Source organism: Petaurus breviceps, unplaced genomic scaffold (assembly GCF_028583685.1).
Source record: "Petaurus breviceps papuanus isolate PSGF00001 unplaced genomic scaffold, PetGlider_PUasm1.0 176, whole genome shotgun sequence".
Lineage (NCBI taxonomy): Eukaryota > Metazoa > Chordata > Mammalia > Diprotodontia > Petauridae > Petaurus > Petaurus breviceps.
This window is the reverse complement of record NW_027185771.1, coordinates 12,060,983-12,073,982: the sequence shown is the minus strand read 5'-3', so window position 1 is coordinate 12,073,982 and position 13,000 is coordinate 12,060,983. Positions and strand designations below refer to the sequence as shown.

General features: G+C 47.8%; 1 long non-coding RNA gene across 1 annotated transcript in view; it reads right to left on the bottom strand.

The window, feature by feature from the left end:
- LOC138159354 (uncharacterized) overlaps positions 1-10,901 on the bottom strand; it is a 20,939-nt gene extending 10,038 nt beyond the window's left edge. The window contains exon 1 of the long non-coding RNA XR_011167875.1: positions 9,183-10,901. This is a non-coding gene — a long non-coding RNA (uncharacterized lncRNA). The remainder of the gene's footprint in view (positions 1-9,182) is intronic.
- Between the last annotated feature and the right edge of the window lie 2,099 nt (positions 10,902-13,000).

The window sequence follows — 13,000 nt, the reverse complement described above, 5'->3', positions numbered from 1 at the left end:
GGGGGCATGTGATGCAAATAGACCTTGGGGAGGCCAAGTAACTGGGATCCCAATAGGCAGAGATGAGGGAAGAATAAGAAGAAGATGGAGAAGAAGAAAGAGGAGGAAGAGAAGGAGAAGGAGAAGAAGGAGAAGGACAAGGAGGAGGAGGAGAAAGAGAAGGAGAAAGAAGAGGAAGAGGAGGAGGAGAAGGAGAAGGACAAGGAGGAGGAGGAGGAGGAAGAGGAGGAAGAAGAGGAGGAGGAGGAGAAGGAGAAAGAAGAGGAAGAGGAGGAGAAGGAGAAGGACAAGGAGGAGGAGGAGAAGAAGAAGTAGTAAAAATGTAATGCTTGACTATGGATAAAATGAAGCTTACTTTGGAACACTTGACTCATAAACAACTCAAACAGGTGAGGAAACTCCCTCTTCATTGCAGGTCAGCATCTTCTGTAAAGAAGAGAGAGTTGCCTAGGGCAATGAGGAGTTGAATGACTTCCTTAGGGTGCCCATCAGGTATGTGTGGGAGCTAGGATTTGAATCCAGGCCTTCCTGGCCTCAGAGCTCGCTCCCCATCCACTATAACAGACTGGTTTTTTTTTTATTTTTTTTTTTAAGCAATTGGGGTTAAGTAACTTGCTCAAGGTTACACGGCCAGTTATTTCTGGGTGTGGTGCTGAGTATCTGAGCCCAGATTTGATCCCCAGGTCATCCCGACACTGGAGCCAATGCTCTTACTCACTGAGCCACCTGGCCACCCCTAAGCAATTGGGGTTAAGTAACTTGCTCAAGGTTACACGGCCAGGTGTTTCTGGGTGGGTGCTAAGTGTCTGAGCCTGGGATTCAATCCCCAGGTCATCCCGACACTGGAGCCGGTGCTGTTACTCGCTGTGCTACCTGGCCGCCCCAGCAACAGACTTTTATAAGGAGGTGATTGTCCCCCAAACTGTATTTGAACTATTGTCTTCAGCTCTGTGTACCACATTCTAGGAAGGATTTTGATAAGCTGGAAAGCATCCAGAGGAGTACAGTCAGGATGGGGAAGGGTCTCAAGTGCATGTATTATAAGAATGAGGGAAAGGAACTGAACATGTTTAACCTTGAAGAAGAGATATCTCATGTTTGAGTGTTAAGAGATCTGTTACATAGAAAAGGTATTCATCCTCTTGGTCCCCAGAAGGCATAACCAGGAGTAAAGTTACAAAGAGGTAGACTGAGGCTTAATGTCAGGAAACAACTTTCTAACAATTAGAGCTGCCCTGGGTTCCCTGTCATTGGAGTTCCTCAAGCAGAGGATAATTTAACAACAAGCAAGTTGTAAATGCTGTGTCAGGCACCCTGCTAAGCACTGGCGATACAAAGAAAGGGAAAAAAATGCTCCTGCCCTTGAGGAGCTTATAGTCTAATGGCAAAGACAACATCTAAATGAGTAGATACATACAGGCTATAAACAGAGATGATGAGTGATTTCAGAGGGAAGACAACAGCAGCTGGAGGACCAGGAAGGACCAACCCCTTGCAGGAGGCAGGACTTGATCTGTCTTGAAGGCCACCCAGAAGAATTAAGAGATGGGAGTGAAGGAGGGCAATCCAAGTATGGGAAACTAACAATACTATGTCGATGGGAGATGGAATGTTGTATGTGAACAGCCAAGAGGCTGGTGTCATCCCATTGTGGAATGCTCAAAGCTGAGTAAGGAGTAAGGAGACCAGCCAGGGTGGCCATTTGTAGGGTGTGTTATTGTGGGTATGGGGAGGACCAGATAGCTGCTGAGGTCCTTCCCAATTCTCAGTTCGGTGATTCTGTATGATGGGGGCAGCCCAGGGAGTAGGCTTTACCTGAGTCACTCAATCAAGGCTCACCCTTCTGTGGAATGATGCCTTTGCTGGCTTTCTCAGCCCCATGGAGGGAACTTGGTCTCCAGCCAAAGAAGGCAGACATGCCCAAGCTAGGAAAATTCAGAAGGTCAGGGTTGGGAAAATGAGATGATGTCACCAAGTTAATGACCCTTGCTAGAAGTGGCTTAAATCAGCAAGATAGCCACAGACCACCCATCCTCCCCAACACCCCCTTACCCCTCAAAAAACCCAAAGGCAAAGATCAGTGGGCACACCTTGCTGCCAAGTCCCTCATCTTTGAATTGCAATTTAATTGAATGTGACTGGAAGATTTCTCAGATGGTGCAAATGATCTGTGTTCCAGGATGACTGGACATGAGAAAAAGAGTGGTTGGATTATGATAAGTCTGAGGAAAGATTGCTGAACCCCTCTGGGTTGTACATCTTACAGAAGTGGATATTTGGGATGGATTGAGTCACACACACACATGCACAATTTCCTCAGGCTAAGTTTTAAAATCAGTTTGTTGATCTGAGATCAGATGGTCAGGGTTAATAAATTGGCTCTTTCCCCAAGGACATAATGGGAGCCCAGATCACTCCTTGAGTAATTTCCTAGACTTTGTCAGAGCAAGAAGACCATCTAGTCAAATCACCTTGGGAAGCATACTGGATAGAGCAGGACCTGGAGTCAGAAAGAGCTAGGTAGTAGTAGTAGTAGTAGTAGTAGTAGTAGTGGTGGTATTAGTAGTAGTAGTAGTGGTGGTAGTAGTAGTGGTGGTGGTAGTAATAATGGTAGTAGTAGTGGTAGTAGTAGTAGTAGTAGTAGTAGTAGTAGTGGTGGTGGTGGTGGTGGTGGTGGTGGTAGTAATAGTGGTAGTAGTAGTAGTGGTGCTGGTGGTGGTGGTAGTGGTAGTGGTGGTGGTGGTGGTAGTAATAGTAGAAGTAGCAGTAGTAGTAATAACTAGCATTTATATGATGTGTTAAGGTTTACAAAGTCCTTTACAATTATTGTCTCATTTTTATTCTCACAGCAGTCTTCATGGGCAGGTGCTAGTATTATCTCCATTTTACAGATGAGGAAACTGAGTCTTAGTTTCTTACTCAAGGTCACATAGAAAATAATAGAATCGGGGTGGCTAGGTGGCACAGTGAGTAAAGCACCAGCCCCAGAGTCAGGAGGACCCAAGTTCGGATCCAGCCTCAGACACTTAACACCCACACACAAAAAACTAGCCGTGTAACCTTGGGCAAGTTACTTAACCCCAATTGCCCTCCAAAAAGGCAAAAAAATAAAACAAAATACTAGAATCGAGATTCAAGCCCAGGTCCCCCAAACCCAAATTCAGTATTGTTTTTCCTGTATCACCTTCCCCACTCCCACACTGTTACATCCCTAACCTGGAAACCAGATTGGGGCCAGAACCTCCCTCTCCACTGTGTCTTCTGTTCTGACATGTTTTCAAAGGTCTGGTTCTAGCCTTACACATGTGTGTGTGAGCGCGTGCGTGCATGTATGTTGGGGAATGGGATGAGTGTCACCCTCAGGAGGAGTCTGCTGCTGTCTTCAGGCCCCTCCCTGATGCATCTGGCTTCCCAGAGGCTGGATGCCCAGGAGCCTGGTGGCTCAGCTGCAGAGAAGTTCCAAGTTTCTCTAGTACATGGAACATCAAAGCTCTGGGTGAACCCAGCAGCCATGTAGATGGGTCCTAACCTTGGGTCTCCAGGCTGGGGTAACCACCTCCATGGAGTCCTCCCTGGAGAGGAGAAGGCAGCCAGTTGGTTCCTCTCACCTAGTACCCTGCCCCCTACCTCACCCCCAGACTTATACTTGGAAAATTGCTAGAGCTCTGGATTCAAATCCCAGCTCTTTTCCTTTCTAGCCATATGACCTTGAACAAATGGTGCTTCTCTGGGCCTCATGTTCCTGGTACGATGGAGGTGGCATAGATGATCTCAAGAGTAAATTCGAGATTATGCCATTTATCAGTTACTCAGCAATAATCTCCATCTCTGTAGTACTCGAATATTTAGAAAGTACTTCCCCTCCCAATAGTCCAGGGAAGTCCAGAGGACAAGCCCTATTTCCCGCAGTGTACAGAGGATATTGAGACTCAGAGAGATTAGGTGAGACATGGTAGACAGCCCACAAGTGTCAGAGCCAGGCAAGGGCATGCAGGAGCCAGCTCCTACTGACTTTGGGGAACTGTTAAATTTTCAGGGTTTATACCTGGAAAATCAGCAAATCCTACAAATCAGGGCTTAACTTACCATTTTGTTGACTTCTAGACTTAAGAAGGTGATGGAGACAATGTTAATAGTAATGCAGTTTAAATTCAAAAGTATGTTGTGGTGCATTCCCTGCCCCCCCAAGAGCTGCTTGTTAAACGTTTACCAACACACCCCTAGAGCCAAGTCTCTTAACTGTCCCAATCTGGTGCTTTTTCCCATCACACCTGGGTGTCTAACCCAGTCAATCAGTGGGTGAACAAAATGAGTATATATTGAGCACTTTAATGATCAGCAGCTATTTCTCTTCTTAGGCCAGGCAAGGGGATGGAGGTGAGTGTAAGACCTGGAAGATCATTCCATCCAAACCCCTTATTTTACAGAAAAATAGACTGAGGCCTAGAGAGGATGTGACTTGTCCAAAGTCACACCACCACTGTAATACTCTTAGTGTGAGTCCTCCCCAGGGAGCACTCACTGCCTAAAAAACTCCATACACATTTGGAAAAATGGAATGTTGGGGCAGCTTGGGTGATTCACTGGATAGATAGAGCACCAGCCCTGGAATCAGGAGGATCCAAGTTCAAATCCTGCCTTAGACAATTGATACTTACTAGCTGTGTGACCCTGGAAAAGTACTTAACTCTGCCTTGAAAAAAATAAGCAAACCAAAAAGGGGATGTTCCTCTGTGATGTATGGGCAGTAAAATACTGAAGAATTTCTAAGAAGGGGGAGATGAATCTAGGCCAAGATGGCTGCCAGAAGACTTCCCGGAGCAAGTGGCACCTGTGCTGGGCCTTGAAGGCTGTCATGGATTGTGTTTAGACAGCCTGGGTCACCTGGAGCAAAGGGTACTGGCAGGGCTCACAGTCACATAAGCTTACAGGGTTTAGAGTAGGCCAGATCTTGGAGACCATCTATTCCAATCCATTTTACAGATGAAATCACTGAGGCCGGAGGAGGAAAAGTGACTTACCCAAAAATACCAACACTGAGATTTGAAACCATCAAAGGGCACCTGAGTCAGTGATGTGTTTGGACTCAGAGGAGCTCAGTTCAAATCCTTGCTTGTCTGTTTACTGTCTGTGAAGCCTTGGGCAAATTCATTTATTCTCTCTGACCCTCAGTTTCCTCATCTCTAAAACAAGAGGGTTGAATTAGATCACCTCGACTGTTCCTGCTCTCAATTTCCACTTTCAGGACCCTCTGACAGGAGTCAGGACTTGACAGCAGGTCTTAGAGAACGCTGTTGTCCCCCAACACCAATCCTTGTGCCTCTACCTCCCCCAAGGAGATAAAGAGTGTGGAACATTCCTTGAACCATCTCCTTAGTTTTCCCCTGAAATCCCTCTCAGCATTAGAGCCCACCCTTTTTCCCTGATACCTCATCCTTTGTGACAGTGACCCCTGACCCAACTCTGACCCTAACCCTCATGCTGGACCTACCCTAATCCCCATTACTCCCTCCCTATCTTATATCCCAGTGTTCCCAACTTTTTTTTTTTTTGCTTTTTGGAGGGGGGAATGCAGGGCGATTGGGGTTAAGTGACTTGCCCAAGGTCACACAGTTTCATAAGTGCTAAGTATCTGAGGCCAGATTTGAACTTGGGTCCTCCTGACTCCAGGGCCAGTGCTCTATTCGCTGTACCACCCAGCCGCCCCAAGTGTTCCCTGCTCTTAATGCTTCCATCAGAAGCCTATAACCTTCTTTCCTTCTCACCAGAGGCAGTAGGATAGCAGAATGAGTATTGGCCTTTGAATATGGAGGTCTGGATTCAAAATTTACAGCTGACACAGTTTTGCATGACTCTGAGTGAGGCACTTACCCTCTCAGGCTCACCTTCCTCAATAACCTTTTTCAACCTCAGCTTCCTCATCTGTAAAATGAAGCACTTGTAGTAGATGGCCTTGGCATGAGCACTGGTCTTTTAATCAAGAAAGGATGGGTTCGATTCCTTCCTCGTATACCTACTAGCTGTATGACCTTGGACAAGTCCCCTAACCTCTCCCAGGCTCACTCTCCTTATCTGTTAAAGAAGAGGGTTGGCTTCATTGGCTTCAACGTCCTCTGACTCCCAAGGTCCCTCCTAGATCTCAACCTTACACAATCTTATCCTTCTACCCTGTCACTTAGATGTATCATAGTATATAATAAATATAACATATAAATGTATATAAATGCATAAATATATAAATATAGTAAATATAACATGAGCATAGATTTGGAACTGGAATCTCCTCATTTTATAGATGAGGAAACTGAAACTAAGGAAAAATGGCTTGCTCAAAGTCATGCTGATAGCAAGCTGAGAAGGTAGGATTTGAACCCAGATCCAAAAGCCAGTTCTCTTTCCTTCTTCTCTTAGGCAGAGAGGCAATGGAAAGAGGGTGGGAATGGGAAATCCAAGGACCCAGCTCGGCATCTTAGTACCCGTGTGATCTCAGGCTTGGGGGAGGAGGGGAACCTTGGCCCCATAGGTCTGCCTGTGCATCCCCCCATCTCCCTTTGCGGAATTTCTTCTGCAAGTTGGGGGGAGGGTGCAAAGGAAAGGGTTCGCAGCAAAGAATCAAAGCCCCCACCGAGTCACCTGAGAAGCGTATCTCCTGGAAGCCAAGCCAGATTTGCAGGGAAAGCAGGAAGTGACCAGAGCAGGATTGCAGCCTGGGCACAGTCTGGCTTGGAGCTGTGGCAGGCTTAGGACTGGAGCCGAGGCTGGGGAGAAGGCAGGCTGCTGGAGGCTTGCTGGCCTGGGAGCGGGGGAGGGAGCAGCAGGAGGAGGGCCTCTCATGTGCGGTTTGGCTGTGGCTTCGGCTCTCTCTCTCTCTCTCTCTCTCTCTCTCTCTCTCTCTCTCTCTCTCTCTCTCTTTCTCTCTCCTTTTTTTTTCTTTTTAACTGACTTCACTCAGAGAGTTTGCTTCTGAGACAGAATCCAAAAGCAAACGAGAGAGAGACAAAGTTTTCTCTTGTCTTCCTCTCCCATCATCTTCTCTCCCCTCCCCCTTTCTGGAGTTAGCTTTTGGGTGACTGAGGCCCTAGCAGCCCCATCCTCTGGCCCCTGCTGGCAGAGCACACCCCTCCAGCTGGCTGCCTTCAGGCTGTGAAGTCCTCATGGACGACAAGAGCCCCAGGTGGAAAGTCCAACTGCCCGGTGAGTGAGACCCCACCCCCCACCCCAGGATCTCAGGATGTGACCCATTGGTTTGCATATTGGAGGAGAAGAGACCTAAAGGTCTACTGGGAGGTGGGGCAGCAGGACAAAGGTGTCCTCTGGGAGGGATGCCTCTTGTGGAACTGGGCTTGAGTGAGCTTTGCGGTCTGTGCATGTGTTGGGAGGGATGATATATTTGTCATCCCTGAGGTGAATGGAGCAGAGCAGTGAAATATGAAATGGGCCAAGGAGCTGGTCACTGATGGCCCAGCTACTCAGAGTTTCAACCCGTTGACTTGCTAAAAGTTTAAGAACCAAGAACCCTTTGATGTCTATGGTCACCCTCATTTCCTCTCTGCCCTTGCCTAGGAGATGTAGCCAAGGAAAGGGTCGTAGCATGTCAGAGCTGGAAGAGTTCTTAGACATCATCTAACTTCCTCCTGTCACAGAAAAGGAAATTGAGACCCAGGAAAGAAAGTGAGCCATTGTCCAAGGGCACAGAGGGAGTTAGTGGCTAGACTAGGGTCCGGCTCTCCTGACTCCTGCTGAGGATACTTTCCATGATGCTTCTCTTTAGAACTGGGGATGTCATTTTGACTATATCAAAGAGAAAAATCAGGAGAGGGGTAGGAAGGGAAGAGTTAGGGATATGGGGGAAAGCACTTGACATCTTAGTATAGCCAAGGATTCTCCTATTTCCAATGTGAGATGTGCACTGGGGCTTAGGTATATGACTATCCTGGTATTGTGAACTGTTGGAGGGGCCTGGATCTGTCCTTGGTGGGAGAACTCTGAGGGGAAGCCACAGGCCATGGGAGGGCCAGGTTGGCAGTGACCTTCATTCCATTCAGGCTCCAAACCCAAGGGTGGAAGGAATGATCATGGGCTGAACTGTGGCCACCTCTGAACCAAGATCTAAGGCAGCCAAGTATAACCCCTAAATCTCTGTGATCCTGGCTCTATGCCAGCATAGGGAGGGGAGAGAAGGGCAGGGGAAGGGGCAACTCCTGCCCCCTCTCACTTCCTTCCTTTATCTCTAGCAATGTGCCACCCTGTGTTGGGAGTAAGTCCTTCCTGAGGGCTAATCCTGGCTCTGCCACAAACATCTTTCATTCCTTTAGGGTTGCTGGGTAGAAGTTACAAGGGAGCAAGTTTTGGCTTTTTATCAATAACACAAGTAAAAACTAAGGCTGTCTAACCATGAAACAGACTGTTTTATAAAGTAGTGAGCTCCCTGTCATTGGAGATATGTAAGCAGAATCTTCCTGTTGGGAAAACTGTAGCAGAAATACCTGTGCATGGGGGTGCAGACTGGATGAATGAATAGTTAAATCTCTTCCGACTCAAAGACCCTGGGTTTCCATTCCCCTCTGTTTGCCATTTTAGAAGGTTATACAATATAGCTTCTCAACTCTGACATACAAGGAGGTTTCGGGTCATCCACAGAATGCCCTCTAGAGAAATGATAAATATCCCCACGCCCACAGCTGTACACGGATAGGGGTCAGAGGTCCCATTGTCCCTGCTTCCCAAGCCGTTGGTACTAAGCTAGGGTCCCCTCTGTGCCAGCCCAGGCCAGGTATCCCTAGCCCAGTCCTGATGACAAAAACAACAATAACTCAGTGATAAGCCATAGCAGAGGGCAGATGTGGCCCATTTTCCATCTTCAAAGGGTTCCCTGTGGGTGCCAGTTACACAATGACACTCCTGCCTGCGGGATTTTGTCCAGGTAAGAGGGCAAGAATGTCACATCTCCGACATCAGGGCCTGCCAAGCAGAGATAGGCAGGCAACCTAGAGGAACCCCATGCCCCTCACTCATCCCCCCCAGTCTTGTGCACAGCCTGCCTTGGCCAAGCCCTTCTTCTCCCCTTCCCCAAGACCATAGTCTGTAGTTGTGTGCATCTGTTTTCCTGTGTTCCTCTCCTTCTGATGCATTAGCCTCCCATAGAATGGTTGGGTATACCAGGTATACCAGGTCTAACTTACCTGATACTTCTCTATCATCTCAGCTGTTCTTGGAAGTTCCAGACTCTAGGAGGGACCTCTCTGAGTTTGCTCTCCCTGTGGGTCCTGTTCTTTGTTCCTGCCCTTCACCCACGACAGTCTGGCACCACCTGTTTGCCCAATTGCTGAAGTTCCTTCCCCTCCCTAGTCTGCCCTGAAGCAACTTTTTCTAAACTGTTCACAGAGTAGATCCTGAGCTTCCTTTAGGAAACAATGCAAGGAGATAAAAGCAAAACCAGAAAGTCAGAGCATACTCTCACTACCATTTGGGTAAGAGGAAAAGTTAAGGGGGAAAAGTGGATAAACACAGTGTTCAGATAAGAATTTTGAGGGAGGAACTGGGAGAAAAAGTTATGATACTTCGCTTGTTGAAACAAATTTCCATATAAATAGTTACTAAGCAACTTTGGTTGTATTGCTGTTTGATATTAAGCCTTTAATAAGTTATTTTTTAAAGAAAATGATTCAGATCTGGCATTAAGCCCCTAGCATCTGGGAGACTTGCCTGGATCTTCTTTAGAAAGGGAAAACAGTAACCCTTTGACTTGGGTCTCATGAATTCATTTGCTGAGCCTTTATTAAGCACCTACTGTGTGTCAGATATTATGCTAAGGTGGGGGGATGAAATATCTCAAGGGAGACCCTTAAGTGGGGGCCAGCTCAGATGAACTAAAGAGTTTAACCCAGCATATACTTTCTTCAAGGCCCAGTCCCTATATGAACCCTTCCTGAAATGGTCAAGTTCTCACTGGTCACTCTTAGATTTGGCATTTATTGCCTGGAATACTCACTAGGCACTTGTCAGGTCAGTTCCTTCAATAGAAATCCATATGATGGTAGAGTCAGACTTAGGAACTTCAGTGAGAGGGTTGGACAATGATCATCCATATTACAGATGAGATAATTGAGACCCAGAGATTTTAAATGGTTCCCCCCCCCCAGGTCACTGGGACTACTTCACATGGCTGTAGCTTGTTTATAGATAGCTGTTTTCATGTCATCTGTCTCCCATGTTAGACTGTGAGCTCCTTGAGGAGAGGGACTGTTTCGCCTTCCTTTGTAGAAGCCACTTAATAAGTGTGTATTTACTGCCTGACCGATCTCTCTCTTCCCCTGGCCATCAGTGGTCTCAGAGAAGGAAGAACTCAGCAGTGTGTCCCAAAGGAGTATGGAGAGAGCCAGGATTGGGTGCAGGTTTCCCTTGAATGTGACTTTTCAGCAAATCCCAGCCCAGAGAGGCCTCCCACCCTCTTAGGAAGGACTGGATCCTGGTCCAGCTGGGGTGGATGCCCTGCCTCCCCTTGCCAAGATATGGGTGGTATGGGTGGGGTGCTTGTTCAGGGGAAGCCAGGCCCTGGGTGACTGCTCAGCTATGGCATCAGCACGTCCCCCACACCGGATGACAGAGAAACCTGCCTAGTGAGTCTCCCACAGCTCGGTTATCAGTCACTCTCTGAATCTTTAAGAAGAACTCTGATCCTGTTGAGACTCTCCTCCCCTCCCCTCCCTTCTCAGAGCTTTTCTTGGCAGGAGTTCACAAACTGTTGCCATTTCAGACAAGTCAAGTAGGTTTCCTGATTGGCTTCTCCTTCCCCTTCATCCTCTGGGGGCACAGGGTCTGGGGATATGTTTGTGTATACTGTTGGGGGCCAGAATGGTTGTCTGCCTGTATGTCACTACATGAGTGAGTGTGTGTGTGTGTGTGTGTGTGTGTGTGTGTTCAGGCCCCAGATTGGTACTGTTGGCTCCAGGGCAGAGAATTAGACTGGAGACGGTGGCTTTGGCTGGAATCCAGGATCCTGCCTTCTCTAGTGGGGGGCATGGGAAGGGGAGAAAAGGATGTCACATGCATCCCAGAAGCTGTTGAGGCTGTTTTTATCACTTGCTGGTGTGAAGGATGGGTGGGTGAGGGGGAAGAGGGCTTGACGGTGAGGTGATGGGTCCCCCAATCCTCCTTTGGAGAATTCCAGAGTCACCTTTCTTCTTGGGAGGCCCTGATCATATGTTCCATGGTGGGATAAGCTCTGCCCAAGCCTATGTAGGGAGGGGAAGGAGCAGAGAAGAGAAACCACTACAGTTTGGTATGGGAGGGGGAATGGATGGACAGATGGTGAATAAGGCCTCCCTCTGAGCCAAGGCTTCAGTCTCCTGGGCTCTTCAGAGCTGAGCTGGGGGGTGGGAAGGCAGAGGGAGGAGGAAGAGGATCCCCGCCCCCCATTCTCAGGCTCTCTGGGATCTGCAAGAAGACTTTGTATCTCTCCTTTAGGGAGATCTTGAGTGAGCAGCCCCCAGGCCTCCACCCCAGTCTCCCTTCCCTGGAAGCAGAGACCCTCTCTCCAGGAATGGAAAAGAGCGTTAGATTTGGAATCCAAAGACCTGAACTGAAATCCTGGTTTGACCACTCACCGCCAGCATGACTTTGGAGAGGTCACTTAACTTTCTAGACCTCAGTTTCCTTTATCTATAAAATGAGGGTGTTAGACTAGATCACCTGGAGTCCAGATTTCACAGGGTTCATGAATTTGGATGGGTAAGCAATTACATCTTTCTTCTTACTAACCTGCAATTGAAAATGAACATTTCCTTCAGTCAGGAATTGAGGCAACAAACATGATTTTGTGAAGGGGACCATAGGTTCCACCAGACTTCCAGAGGGGTCCATGGCCCCAAATGGATAAAAACCCCTGACCTGGATGATTTCCAGGGGTCTTCTCTAGCTCTAAAATCTGACATTCCTCCATTGGGGAAAAGGAAAGCCCAAAGCCAATGGAAGACTAGATTCAATTCAAGGATTAACTCCACCCCCAACTTTGCTGCTCCCTCCCCTCTATTCTTACCAGTCAAGTTTTCCAGGGTACCTTCCTCCCTGCTCCTTCCCCTCCCCCCCCCCCGTCCCCCCCAAGGGAAGTTCAGTACAGACGCTGCCAGAGGCTAAAAGCACTCTGTCTGGAAGAACCCCTCGAGTTTTTGCTGACATCCAGCCAGGTCATTATGCCTTAGGGTGATGTACAAACCAAAGAACAGCTGGCTGGAAGTCACAGGGAGCCCTCCCTGGCCACTCCTGGCTCCCCACATCTCTAAGGGCTGAGGGCTGAGGAATCCAGTTTAGTTCAGCAGACACAGATTAAACACCCACTGTGGCCAGAAAGTACTCACTGTGCTTGGTACTGAGAGGGAAAGATGTTGACCTAGTCCCTGCCCTCAGGGAATGCACAGTCTGTCTTTTACAGAGAGATAGGACTGAACATGGATAATTATCACGGATAACACATGACAAGGATATTTTTTAAAAGTATAAAGTGATATGTGATGTCCAAACATGAGGAAAAGGAAATAGCCCTGAGGAAATCAAGGAAGCCTTCATGGAAAAGGTGACACTGAAGTGAGCTTGCAAGGATGAGTAGGCTGAGGGGAAAGAAAGCATTCCAAGCACTGGATTACAAGGATTTAGGTCTACAAAGGACCTTAGGGAAGACCTTTGTTCAACCTTTTCATTTTTACAGCAGAGGAAACTGAGTCTTGAAGAGAGAGATGGATTTGCCCAGCATTACATGGATGCAGGAGCAAGTAACAGATCCAGGATCCTAACCCAGATCGTTTTGAATTCAAATCTTGTGTTCTTTCTACCCTACTTCCAGCCACAACAAATAATTGTCTTTTTTCCCCCTTGGATTCTTTCCCAGCCTCCTCCTCCTTGTCTTCCTCCTCCTCCTCTTCCTCCCTCTCCCTTCTTCCTCCTCTCTGTCCTCCTCTTTCTCCTTTCCCTCTTCTCCTCCTCTTCCTCTTCCCCTCCTCCCCCC